The following is a 12,726-nucleotide window of genomic DNA, read 5'->3' as shown; positions in this document are numbered from 1 at the left end:
GGTGGCAAAAATAAAACAATAGCTAACAACAAATTGCTTCTGACAACTATCTTCTCATGGACCAAGTAAAATAGTATTAAAGTTCTTACTAAATGATAGCATGATTTATCGACTAGTTTTTGAGTTTTTATAAAACTAGTGGGTAAACATGCCATCATTTTCGAAAGAATTCAGCAACGAAGTACTTGAATAGAAAGAAAACAATTGCAAAAGGTAATAAAAGTATTTTTATAAAACATAACAACCTGATTGCGACTTACTAACCCAAGCTATTTAAAAATAAAGACGTAAGTTAAATAATGTATTAGCTTGCTAAATTAATTAAACACTTACCTAATACATTTTATCAACAGAATTGCAAATTGGAGACAAACGGTCAGGGATGGAATTTCAGCAGGAAACTGGCCATCTGTTTAAAATTTTGAGGTTTGAACAACTTATTTACATATGTTTCTTACAACGCAAACATATTCAACGTTTAAGCTAATTTATTTTTGAAAACAGTTTGTGTGAACAACAAGTAACTTATTATGCAAAGCTTGTGTAATACTGTGTTTCTCTTTTAAACTTTTGAGAAGATCATAAAACCATTTTACTGCATGCAATAAATTTTTTAATATTAAATATTGAGTGTAACTATATTAATTGTTTTAAATTTATCCAATTACTCAAATCTAGTTTTCGGTTTCATATTTTTAAAACTATATAAAAATATTCCATTTGATATTGTTTTAATAATGAATACAATTTGTACTAGAAAATATGTTTTTAACAACTACATTGAAACGCTTTAATGAGTTTTATTGTTTTGGATACGACTTTAAATCAGCTTAAATAATTGAAAACTGATTTGAGTTCTATCCAGAACGAAACAATTGCAGCTCACTGTGATTTCAATGTAAAACTAATTAAAACTGTACAAGAAATATATTTTATTGAAAAGCAATCAAGTTATTTCAAATTTCATTAAGAACATTAGTTTTGTAATTCTGTACAACTGTGTTTTTTAAATAAAAAATAAAGTGTATTTTAAAGTTCAAAAATGCCGTTAACCAACAAAAGCGTTTTTGGTCAGTTTTTATAAATATTTTGAAACTGCACGAAAGTGTTTTGATTGGTTGAGAGGTCAACACTATAACGAAATTCATATAGAAAATATTGCTAAAGTTGATATGATTTTTGGACTAAACTAATATGAAATATACAGAGATATTTATCAAAAGGGTTGATCACACCAATACGATCATCAGACCACAAGTATGAGACAGAATCCATCCTTATTAGGAATTGTCCGTCAGTCACAACCGAAACTGGTCTCAGTCTTGTGGTCTGATAATTGAATTAAAGTGATCAACCCTTTTTTTAAAGTTGAGCTTGTCTCATGCTATATGAAAGTCCAGGCTTCTGCTCTGCAGACTTTTGCCGTGTTTTGCAGAAAAATTTATTAAACAGAATTGAGCTTGTCCTAGATCTCATAAACTTCAACAGGTAAGTAATTTACAAAAACATTTTTTACGAGAATATATTGTTTATTATAACTTTTCAAATATTTTACTTAATGTATTTCGATAATTGTTTAGTGAGGTTTTACTTAAATACTTACATTCAATATAAAAATTTTAGTTTATTTAATTATTTACAAATAATTTGTAAATTTTATTTTCTAAAGTATTCTTAAACTTTTACAAAACAAGTTTGAGTACATAAAAGATTAAATATACTATTTTTACAAGAAACAAATTTAGTTTTACAGAAAACAAATGGTATAATGTTACTAAAAAGTTGAGTACTTAAGTATATTTTAACACTTAAGTAAATCAAATGTATTGATAAACAACAGTCGAATATATGAAGTAGTCAGCTATACAAGCAAATGTAGTCAGCTATACAAGCAAATGTGAAGAAAACATTAACAATGAATGATCTAGTACCTTTGAAAATTCGTTTGTATCAAACAGGTGAGATTGTCTAATTTTTTGTAATTTAAAAATAATTTAATGTCTAAATAAAATCAGTCAGTTTTAAATTAATTCACTAAAAGTATTATTTCTTTTAAGTCTATTAAAATACTATGTCAAAACTTCACTTTTTTTAGCTTAGTTTATTAGATAAATTATAATAATAATAATCAAAATAGTTATTAAAAAACTGTTAAACTAATTGAAACTTATCAGATATTAGACTAAATTTAAACTTATGAGTATTACATATAAACATAGGCTAATTAACAAAAAAAATTATGACAGAATGTAAAAAATACGAGAACAAATATCAGATACTAAGATGAGGACAAAATAAGAAACGTTAAAGCATGTAATAAAAGTGTGTTGTTATTATTTAACGAAAATTTTTGTATTTAAAAACAAATAAAAAGACATTTTGAAAATCTACAATATAAATAGAGCATATTATTTATTCATTGTTTATTAAATACATTAGTAATATTTTTAGTAGAAAACTAATTCTTTAAAATATTAGATTTTACATTGAATCACTTTTATTAGTTTTTTTTTGTTTTGGATAGCTCTACAAGTCAGCTATAATATTTGAAAACTGTTTCTATCCAGTACAAAATAACTTACAGTTCACTATGATTCCCATGTAAAATTTATCTAAATTGTACAAAAAAAAGCTTGTTAAAAAGAACTTAAGTTACTTGAAACAAAACTAAAAAAATATAAAAATTTTAATCTTATTATATTTTTTTATTCAATATAAAAACAAACTTATACATAGAAACAATTTCGAACATTGAATACTTATTCAAGTTTCTAAAAACATCTAACTTTAGCTTTTAATTCCTTTTTTTACAAAACTTATATGTTCATATTTATTTAATGAAAAAATTAACTTTATAAAATGAATTTAGATCTTGTCAAAAAAATAAAACTAAATTATATAAATATTATTATTTAATTTTAAAGTAGAAATTCAAACGTTTTTTGGTTATTTTAATAAGGAATGGAGATGTAACTATTTTTTCAAAAACTAAGACTAGCTACATTTCTATCCCATATTAAATTAAATCACAGCTCATTATTCAATCGAAAACCTGTCTTAATTGTTTAAATACTTTAGTAAATTATTTAAATAAATGTATATACTCAAAATTAATAATATCTTATGAAGTATTGGTAGATAAATGGTTTAATACATTTAAAGGTTAGACAATGAAAATATATTAGTTTTTTTCAACATGGTTAGAGTTGGGAGTTAGTTTAAAAAAAAAAAACTAATTCCAACTCTACCCCAGTTGAATAACTTACAATTCATTAATCATTGTCTAATTCTTTTAAACTATAAATACCTTTCACGTTTCTTGAGTTTGTTGATGTTTTTTATGAAAAAAAAACAACACTTGAAATGATTTCTTAATTACAAAATATACATATAAAACTAAATTTGATTACCTAAAACTATCAATATCCTAAGTTTATTTCAAACGTTTTAACTTTTTTTTGCTTAACAAATTTCTTAAACTAAAACAGCACTTTACTTTTATCAGAAAACAGCCAAAAAACAACGGGTCAAACAAGTTCAAGGTCAACAGATGACGCAGCAGCAAGCGGACGGTGCAGAAACAAGCGAGTGGAGAAGCAACAGCGAGCGTGTGCAATCATGCGTCAACTAACATCTGGCTTATTGCAACGATTCGGCATTTAAATTTCATTTGTATCGTAATAAACATAAACATGTGACTGCTGTACTTTTTCTACTACTAATATTTTTATTCATATAAAGTTAGGGCAAAAAGAGAAAGCAATGTTTTTTTTTACAAAAATTAACTTATATGTGAAAGCTGCAAGTATAAACTATATATTCGTGTTAAATAATATATAAATTTCAATTAACTTATGAGATATAATCATTTTGGTACTAGGTTTCCAATACAAAGGCATGGACCTCAATTTTCTTTATCTCATGTATATTTTCCAAGAAATTTAAAAAATAACTAAAATATATGTTTTTCGGCTTTTAAGTGCAGACAACAAACTTTTAGTAAACATTTATTTGAATATTCTAAAAGATTTCTAGTCCTGGAATTTTGAATTAGTGTTGGTTAAAATGCTAACATATTAGAATAATTCTAACTTTAACTTAGATTCTTTTTTTTTTGGAATAGCAATGTGATTCTTGGGCTGCATATAATCAAACACCCAAGAATGACAGTTGCAATTACAAAAAGATAATACCTCATCAACTTGGATACTAATCCAAACTTACAAGAGTTTTGAAACAGATGACTCTTTGCACCTTTTGCACACCTTCAAAATGTATTTCAAAATACTCCTTGCCAGAAGGTTGCACTACTAACTACTGTGGTATCAGATAACTTTTAAACCATGGCGTGAGTTGTGTGGCCTTCTGCATGTGGACTCACTACGAAATACACTGAATCATGAAGAATGAAATGCCTGGCTGGTAAAAAGGTGAAATATGTTCTGTATGTGTATTTGTATTGTCACACATTATGACATACTAACCTAGTTATTATTGTTAACAGAATTGGGAAGAGGTCTTCAGACAATTGAAAACCGTTGGAGGTGAAAATGTGATCACGAGCAACGTCCATATGCTAATCATACATTCAGGTTAAATTTACATACTTCCAAGTTACAAATAAATTTAAATAAAATGTAGGATAATTTAAGTAGTTTAGTCAAACTTGTACAATATTTACTTTATTCTTAATTATTCTTAAAACATGGAATATGCACTACAATGCAATACTAAAGTTAAAGTAAACCAAAAAAACAATATTTTTATTTTGGTAGAGAATACGAGACACAGAAACTATTCAAGATAAATTGCAAGTCTGCAAAACTTGGACCAAAAGTGCAACACGAAGCCTGAAGAGGACAAAGCCCGGAGATTTTAGTGGTGAGTTTGTTTTTTAATTGTTTTATTCTAAGCAAGCATTGGCACCTTATAATATTTACATTTAAAACAGCGATTTAAAATTTAGTATTTTTAAAGCATATCTTAGTGAATGGCTGTAAGGCTTTTTGTATTGTTTTTGATATTTCTAAAACCGTACAACAAGCCTTACGGCCATCTGCTGAAGACATTGACTGCAAAAAATACTTTTCGATTGTTCTTATATTTATTTAAATTCCAATATCAGTGCAATTAAATAATTTACTTTTAGTTTGTTTAAAAAAATCTGAGCATATAGTATACAACACTTTAAATTGAAATATTAACAAAACAAAAGTCAATAAGTTAAATTCTTTTTTAGATAACCTTACAATGTTTTTAAAGTTTTATTCATTACTACAACTTTTATAAGTAAGTGAGTATTTATTTTAGGTATTATTTCTCAAATTTTGTAACTGTTTTTAAATAATCAAAAATAAATGAAAAATTAACCGATTGTCTGAGAAAAACAATATTTGTTCAAAATTTACTCAAGCTAGAGACTGCTTTACATTTACTTTTCAGTCTAGCTAACGTAATCAAGTCAAAATTTATATAAGCATGGTTGCCACTGATCAAGCTGAGAAAAAATTCCTGACTTTTCCTGACTTTTTCCTGACTTTTTACCAAAATTTTCCTGACTTTTCTAATTCAAACTCTTAAATTAAACTTATTTCTAAAATACATAATATAACACTTAAAACTATATAAAGCTTTCAATCTAATTTTAATACAGCTTAAAAACAACAGTTTTTTGTTGAATTCTATCATCAAACTTCCAGTACATCACTTAAACCATCTGTGTATGATTGATGTTTGTAATAAACAGCTCTATCAGCAAAATACTTGTATTATTACCTTTTAAACACAGCTTGTCTGAAAAAAGACACAATTTTTTAGCATTTCCTAGCATAAATGTATCTAGATAAACAAATTACATATAAGGAACTTTTACAATTAAAACCTTGAATTTACTTTTACAACTAAAATCTTAAAACAATAACAAATTTTTACAGTTGAAACCTTAAAACAATGAAGAATACAATTTTTTAGAATTTCCTAGCATAAATGTATCTAAATAGACAAAACGACATATAAGGAACTTTTACAATTAAAACCTTAAATCAATAAGAAACTTTCACAACTCAAACCTTAAAACAATAACGAATTTTTACATTTAAAACATTAAAACAATAAAGAACTTAATCAAATACTGTTTTTTTTTAATGTATACTAAAATTTATTTTCTCCGTTTTTTATTAGCACTTCAACCTCTTCATTCAATGAAGACATAGTTTCCTTCATCTGGTTTGCATTCCGCTTCAGTATACACATTAACTTGTAAAGGGCATAGGGGGGGTAAACACCTTTTTTTGGATTTTGATCTTATTTTATATAGTTTTTACTAAGCTACAAAATGCTTTTTACAGATTTAATAAATTCAAAACAATTTTTGAGATATAGCCGGTCAAAGTCGGAGCCGAAAATAGGTTCCTTATGGGAGGTGCAAACTAAAACGGCAAAAATAGACTATTTCACTAAAAATCTATCTTCTCCTACGTTTTTTGAGATAACTACCTCAAACTTTCAGGAAGTGTTCCTTGATATATTTAGAAAATTCTGTCAGAAGAAATTTAAAAAAAAAATAAAAATAAAAAAATTATATAAAAAATAAACAAAAAAAAAACAGTTTTTTTTTATTTTTTTATTCTAAAATTTTTTTTAAATTCCTTCCGACAGAATTTTCTAAATACTGCAAGGAACATTTCCTGAAAATTTGAGGTAGTTATCTCAAAAAACGTAGGAGGAGATAGATTTTTAGTGATTTCTAGTTATTTGCCGTTTTAGTTTGCGCCTCCCATAAGGATCCTCTTGTTGCCTCCAACTTTGACCGGCTATATCTCAAAAATTATTTTGAATTTTTTTAATCTGTAAAAAGAATGTTGTAGCTTAGTAAAAACTAAATAAAATAAGATCAAAAACTAAAAAAGGGTGTTTACCCCCCCCCCCCCCCCCTATGCCCTTAAGCACTTAATTATAAAGAACTCAATTATTTACTTAAACAAAAGACACTTTGATTCTAAAATTATGCTAGATAAACTTTTGTGTATGTATCACAGTTTCACTATGGAAGTGTCCTTGCTACAGATCATCAATACTAAAAAGCTTACAAAATCTGCTAGTTTATGAAGGGTACTTGTTCATTATTTTGATAGAAAATTTTAGCAGTTTTATAAAGGATATTTTACTAATTTATACCAGATGAAAAAGGCATTGGAAATAAAATTAAATATTTTTGTAAACTTCTAAGAAAATTTTGGAATTTTTTTCTGACTTTAATAGACTTTTAATTAATTCTTACCAGTTGAAGGCTTTGTGAAACAAGGAATTTTGTAAATTTTAACTGACAAAATCTGACTTTTTTTTTAATTTCATCAAATTTCCTGACTTTTCCTGACTTTTTTTCTAAACCCCCCATTTTTCCTGACTATTCCTGACTTTTGTAATTTTTTTTAATTTTTCCTGACTTTTCCTGATTTCCTGACTTTTCCTGACCGAGTGGCAACCCTGTATAAGGCTAATTCAAAATCAAATACTTCTTATAAACCAAAATATCTTGTTGTACTAGGTTTTTAAAAATATATTTAAACTCAATATAGAATTAGGTGAAAAAAAAGCTTACATATTTAAAAAAAATATAAATGTTAAAATTTTTAAAAGGGTGTATGCATACATATTTAATGAACTTAGATTACAATCTTAGTTGTAATTTAACAAGCTAAAACTACTTGAAAATATATTTTATGACGTAATATAGACCATTAAAACTTATCTAACCTTTCTAACAGAAGTGCGACCGATGAGAAGGCAGATGTTTGTGAAAGGAGTTGAAAAAAACAATGGTTCGTCAGGACATCTGTTTATCAGGTTAGCTTTATTAACAATTTCATTTTACTTTAAAAACTAACTTACTTTTATAAAGTACTTTACGAAATAAAAGTTCCATTTATATTTTTTTGTCAATTGCAACTGCGCGCTCTTGGGTTGTATGAATCAAAATACTCAAGAACGACAGTTGCAATTACAAAAAGAAAATATTCCAACTGCTTTTAAAAAATATTAAAAAATCAATAAAAATCCAAAGTCAATCGGCTAAGTTCTCTCATATACTTTTCTTAACATTTTTAAACCTAGAATAGAAAATATTATCAATATTTTACTAACTTTCTAAACTTTTTTATATTACCTTTTACTGTAAACAATTGTGTTTAATTAATTGAAGCAATGTTTTCTGGAAGTTTGTAAAAATACTAAAACTTCCAGGAACAAGTGCTTCAATTAGTAAAATAGCTACATCTACACAGTTAAAAGATAATTTATTACTCAAGTAATAGTAAAAATATCCCTATCTTATTGTTATTGTTAAGAAAATTAACCATATCTAGGAATTTAAACCAGCCAGTAAAATAAATCATAAAAAATTCAAAAAAGTGTTTGTTATTTATGTATAACATTTCAGTAAAAGTTATCAAACTCCTAAAAATTATTAAAAACAACAGAGCCAACTAGCAAGAGGATTGAGTGGTGATGTGAATTAGGAGGAACTGAAACTTCACCACACATTAAAATTGCTTATAAGGTTTGCTAAATATCAATTTAATACCTTTTATTATTTACCCAACTGTTACATACTCACTGTCAATTTTCTTAGTGCTTTTTTAACTTTTGTTACTTTTATGTTATAAATTCCTAACTAGAAACGTATAGTAGGAATTGAAATTAAACTTTAGTGTGCTCGAAACAGTAATTCTTAAAATGAACAAAAGGCAAAGGTCTACATCTTATAAATTTTTTCCAATAAAAATAAATCAAATTGTAGACGTTTGCTTTTAGTTCATTTTAAGAATAATTAACTTTAAGAAATCAAAAACTTATTTTCTTTTATTATTGCAACTCTAGTGCTCTTAGAAAATAACAGAGTTGAAATAAAAAAACTAAACTACTTGGAAAAGTGTAACAAAGTTTTCATAACTTAACATTTAAACTGTATACTTATTACTATAAAAATACCAATGTTCAACTGACAAAAAAGCTTTTTATGTCAATGAACTAATTCCTTGCTGAGCATAAAACTTAAATCTCAGTTAGGAATCAATTCATTGGTATAAAGTTTACAAAACTTCACAACAAAAACAGGTAAGTTGTTTAATATCTAGTTTGACTTCATGAAATTGCTGCTAGATTTGTTTAAGTTTTTATTTTGAAAAACATTTTTTCTACCACATTAAGCACTTTTCACCTCCATGTTAGTAAAATAAACTAAACTAGAGGTGAAAATGGCTTAAGTTGGTAGAAAGGCAATAACTACTCTGGATTTTTTTATTTAAGTTTTGCTAAAAAAACTGTTGAAGATTATGTGTTTAAAAAACTTTGTTTTAGTAACTAACAAACAGAAAAAAAAAGGCATAACACATTTTAATTCGTAATGTCGGATTTTATTTATAATACTGGTGTTCTAAATACAATTTTTACAGAAAAACATTTACAAATAGTATTTTGAAATAACTTAAGTGAAATGTTCGACCAGTTCATTGTTTTTAATTAAGGTTCAGTTTTAAGTAATAGTCTTTAATTATAAGGATTTTTAAAAATTATATAGCCGTTCTGATTTTTTTCATAAACCAAATAGAGCTGTTTTTTATCCCAAAAGTTTTCACTTTTAAATGTAGAATAGTTGGCTTATAAATGATTTCAGTTTCAAAGTATTGAACAAAATTTGACAATCAAAGATTATTTACTTTTTTTCTGCATTTCGATAGATTTTAAGTTAACAATATACTTAAGATCTACAAAATGCAACTAAAAAGTAAATAACTAAACTACAAGAAAACCTTTGGTAAGTTTCGCATTTTCTCATTCTCACTATCCATTTTTTGTATTAAGTATAATATTTTCATAATAGCACTATCAAACGGTTGCACAACCTATATCTAGGTTCAATGAGCAAAAATGTTTTTCAACAAAAATGTTGCCTCACACTAATGAGTCAACTACTTTTTCTATATAAGTTTAAATATATAAAAAGTGGTGGCTCATTGGTATTAGGTTTCACTTAACGACAATACAGGACCAAAATGAACTGCTTTTTGTTTAGGGTGGCATATTATTATTTCTTGTTAGTTTATTGAACCTTGTCCATCGAATAAATGTTTCATGTCCAATTGAGTGGGTTTTTCTTATCAAGTTTGAGTAAAAACATGGGGAGAAAAGTCACTCAGTTGGCAAAATTGCAAAACAAATTTGGCAAAAAAATTCTATTTATTAATTATGGCACTTATATTTTGTTTCATGGAACATCGAAAATCAATTAGACTATTTTTAAAAAACTTTTATTAATGAGGCTAACTATCTAAAGTAGTATTACGTCACATAACCGATCTAACGATTAGTTTTAAGAAATTTTTTTAAGTACTCAAACTTGGTTAAAATTTTGTTTTCTTTTATTTTTGCAGGTCTGATGTTTTTAAGTTAAAAAAGTTAAAATCCTAAAAACACAGATTTGCAAACAAAAAAGTAAACAACTCAACTTACTTGAAAATTTTTGTTAAATTTCACATTTAATAGTTTAAATCAGTTTTTTTTACTTATACTTCATCAAACTATTTTTACAGAACTCTTCAACCTCAAATTGAAATTTTAAGAAAGAACAGAAAAGAAAATATACCTTATTTATGACTTAAATCAGGTAAGATTTGTCTATTTTAAAATTAAGTAGTCTAAAAGTTTGCATAAATAATTGTGACAAAATAATAGTTGTAATAATTAATCAAACTATTTTGTATGCGTTTACCTTTCAATATATTAACTTTTTTTCTTGTATATATGATATGACTAGTTATATTTTATGTACAAAACGACATTACATTGGAATTTTTGTTTGACACGTATAAAACTACAAATACTAGAATAATATTTTTTACTATATAAACCGTGGTAGCACTAGTCACATTTGAGCATTTATAAAATAAATCTATATTAAAAAATTGCAAATTTTAGCTCATTGTTTTTACATTACTTTAAAACAATGTACTAAAATTTGCAGTTTTTTGCTATGTGATACAGCTACAAAATGTTTGGTATTATAATAAGGAAAAATAAAACGAAAGCTTAAGTTTAATGATGGAAATAGCCAAGTACAAAAATGTTTAATAAGTGATCGGATGGGTTATTACTTTGAATTTAGATTTTTAATAATTCAGGTAATAAACCATCCTATTGTTTATTAAAGGAAGAACTTCAAAACAGTAGTAAAAATATGGATTGTAAATTGTTAGACTTATTGCAACGTAATTCTTAGTGAAAGAATTGCAAATTTTAGTACATAGTTTTCATATGGTTTTAAGACTGTGCGTAAAATTTGCAGTTTTTGCTATGTACCAAGCTACAAAATACCTAGAATTTGTAATGAGTAAAAAAAAAAATTCTTAAAAAATATCTAATCAAAAAAAAAAGCCTTTTGTCACTGGGTTTGCTTCTTTTTTCTAGATAAATTTAAATCTAAAAAATTAGTTGCCCATTGATACAAGGTCTTACTTTACTTCAATAAAAGGTGAGTGATTTTTTTATTTAGCATAACTTAATATTTTTATATATAATAAACATAATTATTTGCTGAATAATTTGCTTACTAAATTACTATACTAATTTATCTACGTTTACTAAGTTTTTCAGCCTGTTTTAATTAGGTACTAATCTTAACTAAGCTTACATATGACTTTTACTATATAGTGTCTTTGCCCCATTAAGTTTGGAAAATAGCTTAAACTTGGTAGGAAAAGACGTGCGGATAGTAAAATGCAAATACTGCACATAATGAAAATCACACAAACCATTAATTTACCGGCTTAGCATTTCAAAACCTTAACTATGACATCATATATTATCATGTATCAAATTTATTCCCTCACCTCACACTACTTTATTCAAACAGAGTTCTGGTTCCTCTGCTGAGATTGACTCAAGAATTTTCCATGTAAACCGGACAACAACATCAGTCCTGGACAAGACGTTAAACTGTATACTTGATGTGAAAGGAGAAATTCACGCGAGGATGGCATCTGTTTTTAACATACAAGGTTGTTTTACAAATTTAAAGATGTTAACTAAAATACATGATTTTGTTATATTCTATGCTTACCTACTTTTAATGTTTGTTTTATTTATTAGAAATCTTAAATGAAAAATTAAGTATTTACTTTTTTAAATTCTGGATTTTTATATAATTTCTCTTAAATTGCAGGTGTTTAAATAAAGATATGTGTGTACAAGTTATTATTTCAAAATTTAAAGGTTGATTAGTACAGCAGCAATCTATAAAATGATAAACAAAACTTTTGGCAAAAATATAAATTTATTGTAGTTTTATCTTTTTAAGTTGATTGTTTAAATTGAGATCCTTATTAAAGGAACCTTATGTTTATAAAGGCAGTTTTTATTGTTTACAAAACTGCCTTATAAACATAAGATTCCTTTCTAAAGGACTTAACTACAAAATTCATTATTGTATACACTAACCTTACTTATTGTAAGTATTTATCATTATATGTGAATATATGCCATTATAACATCATATATTCAATTAAATTTTCAGAAAACTAATCTAAATAAAAAGTATGCATTAAATATAATAAATAAATATTTGTTGAAACAAAAAAGATATATACAAAGTAATTTTAACATTTAAAAATAACCTTTATAATAAATACTATAGCTAAAACTTAATTGAAATAGACATTCGAATAGTAAAAT

The 12,726-nt window shown here is 25.9% G+C and overlaps 1 long non-coding RNA gene across 1 annotated transcript; it reads right to left on the bottom strand.

The window, feature by feature from the left end:
- Window positions 1-349: 349 nt before the first annotated feature.
- Window positions 350-11,983, bottom strand: LOC145839389 (uncharacterized). The gene is made up of 3 exons (XR_014370055.1): window positions 11,886-11,983; window positions 7,756-7,834; window positions 350-409 (listed from the first exon to the last, which is right to left on the bottom strand). It is a non-coding gene; the product is annotated as an uncharacterized LOC145839389 (long non-coding RNA).
- Between the last annotated feature and the right edge of the window lie 743 nt (window positions 11,984-12,726).

The sequence above is a fragment of the Thalia democratica genome, chromosome 6, assembly GCF_965202585.1.
Source record: "Thalia democratica chromosome 6, ktThaDemo2.hap1.1, whole genome shotgun sequence".
Taxonomy (NCBI): domain Eukaryota; kingdom Metazoa; phylum Chordata; class Thaliacea; order Salpida; family Salpidae; genus Thalia; species Thalia democratica.
This window is presented reverse-complemented; position numbering and strand designations above follow the sequence as displayed.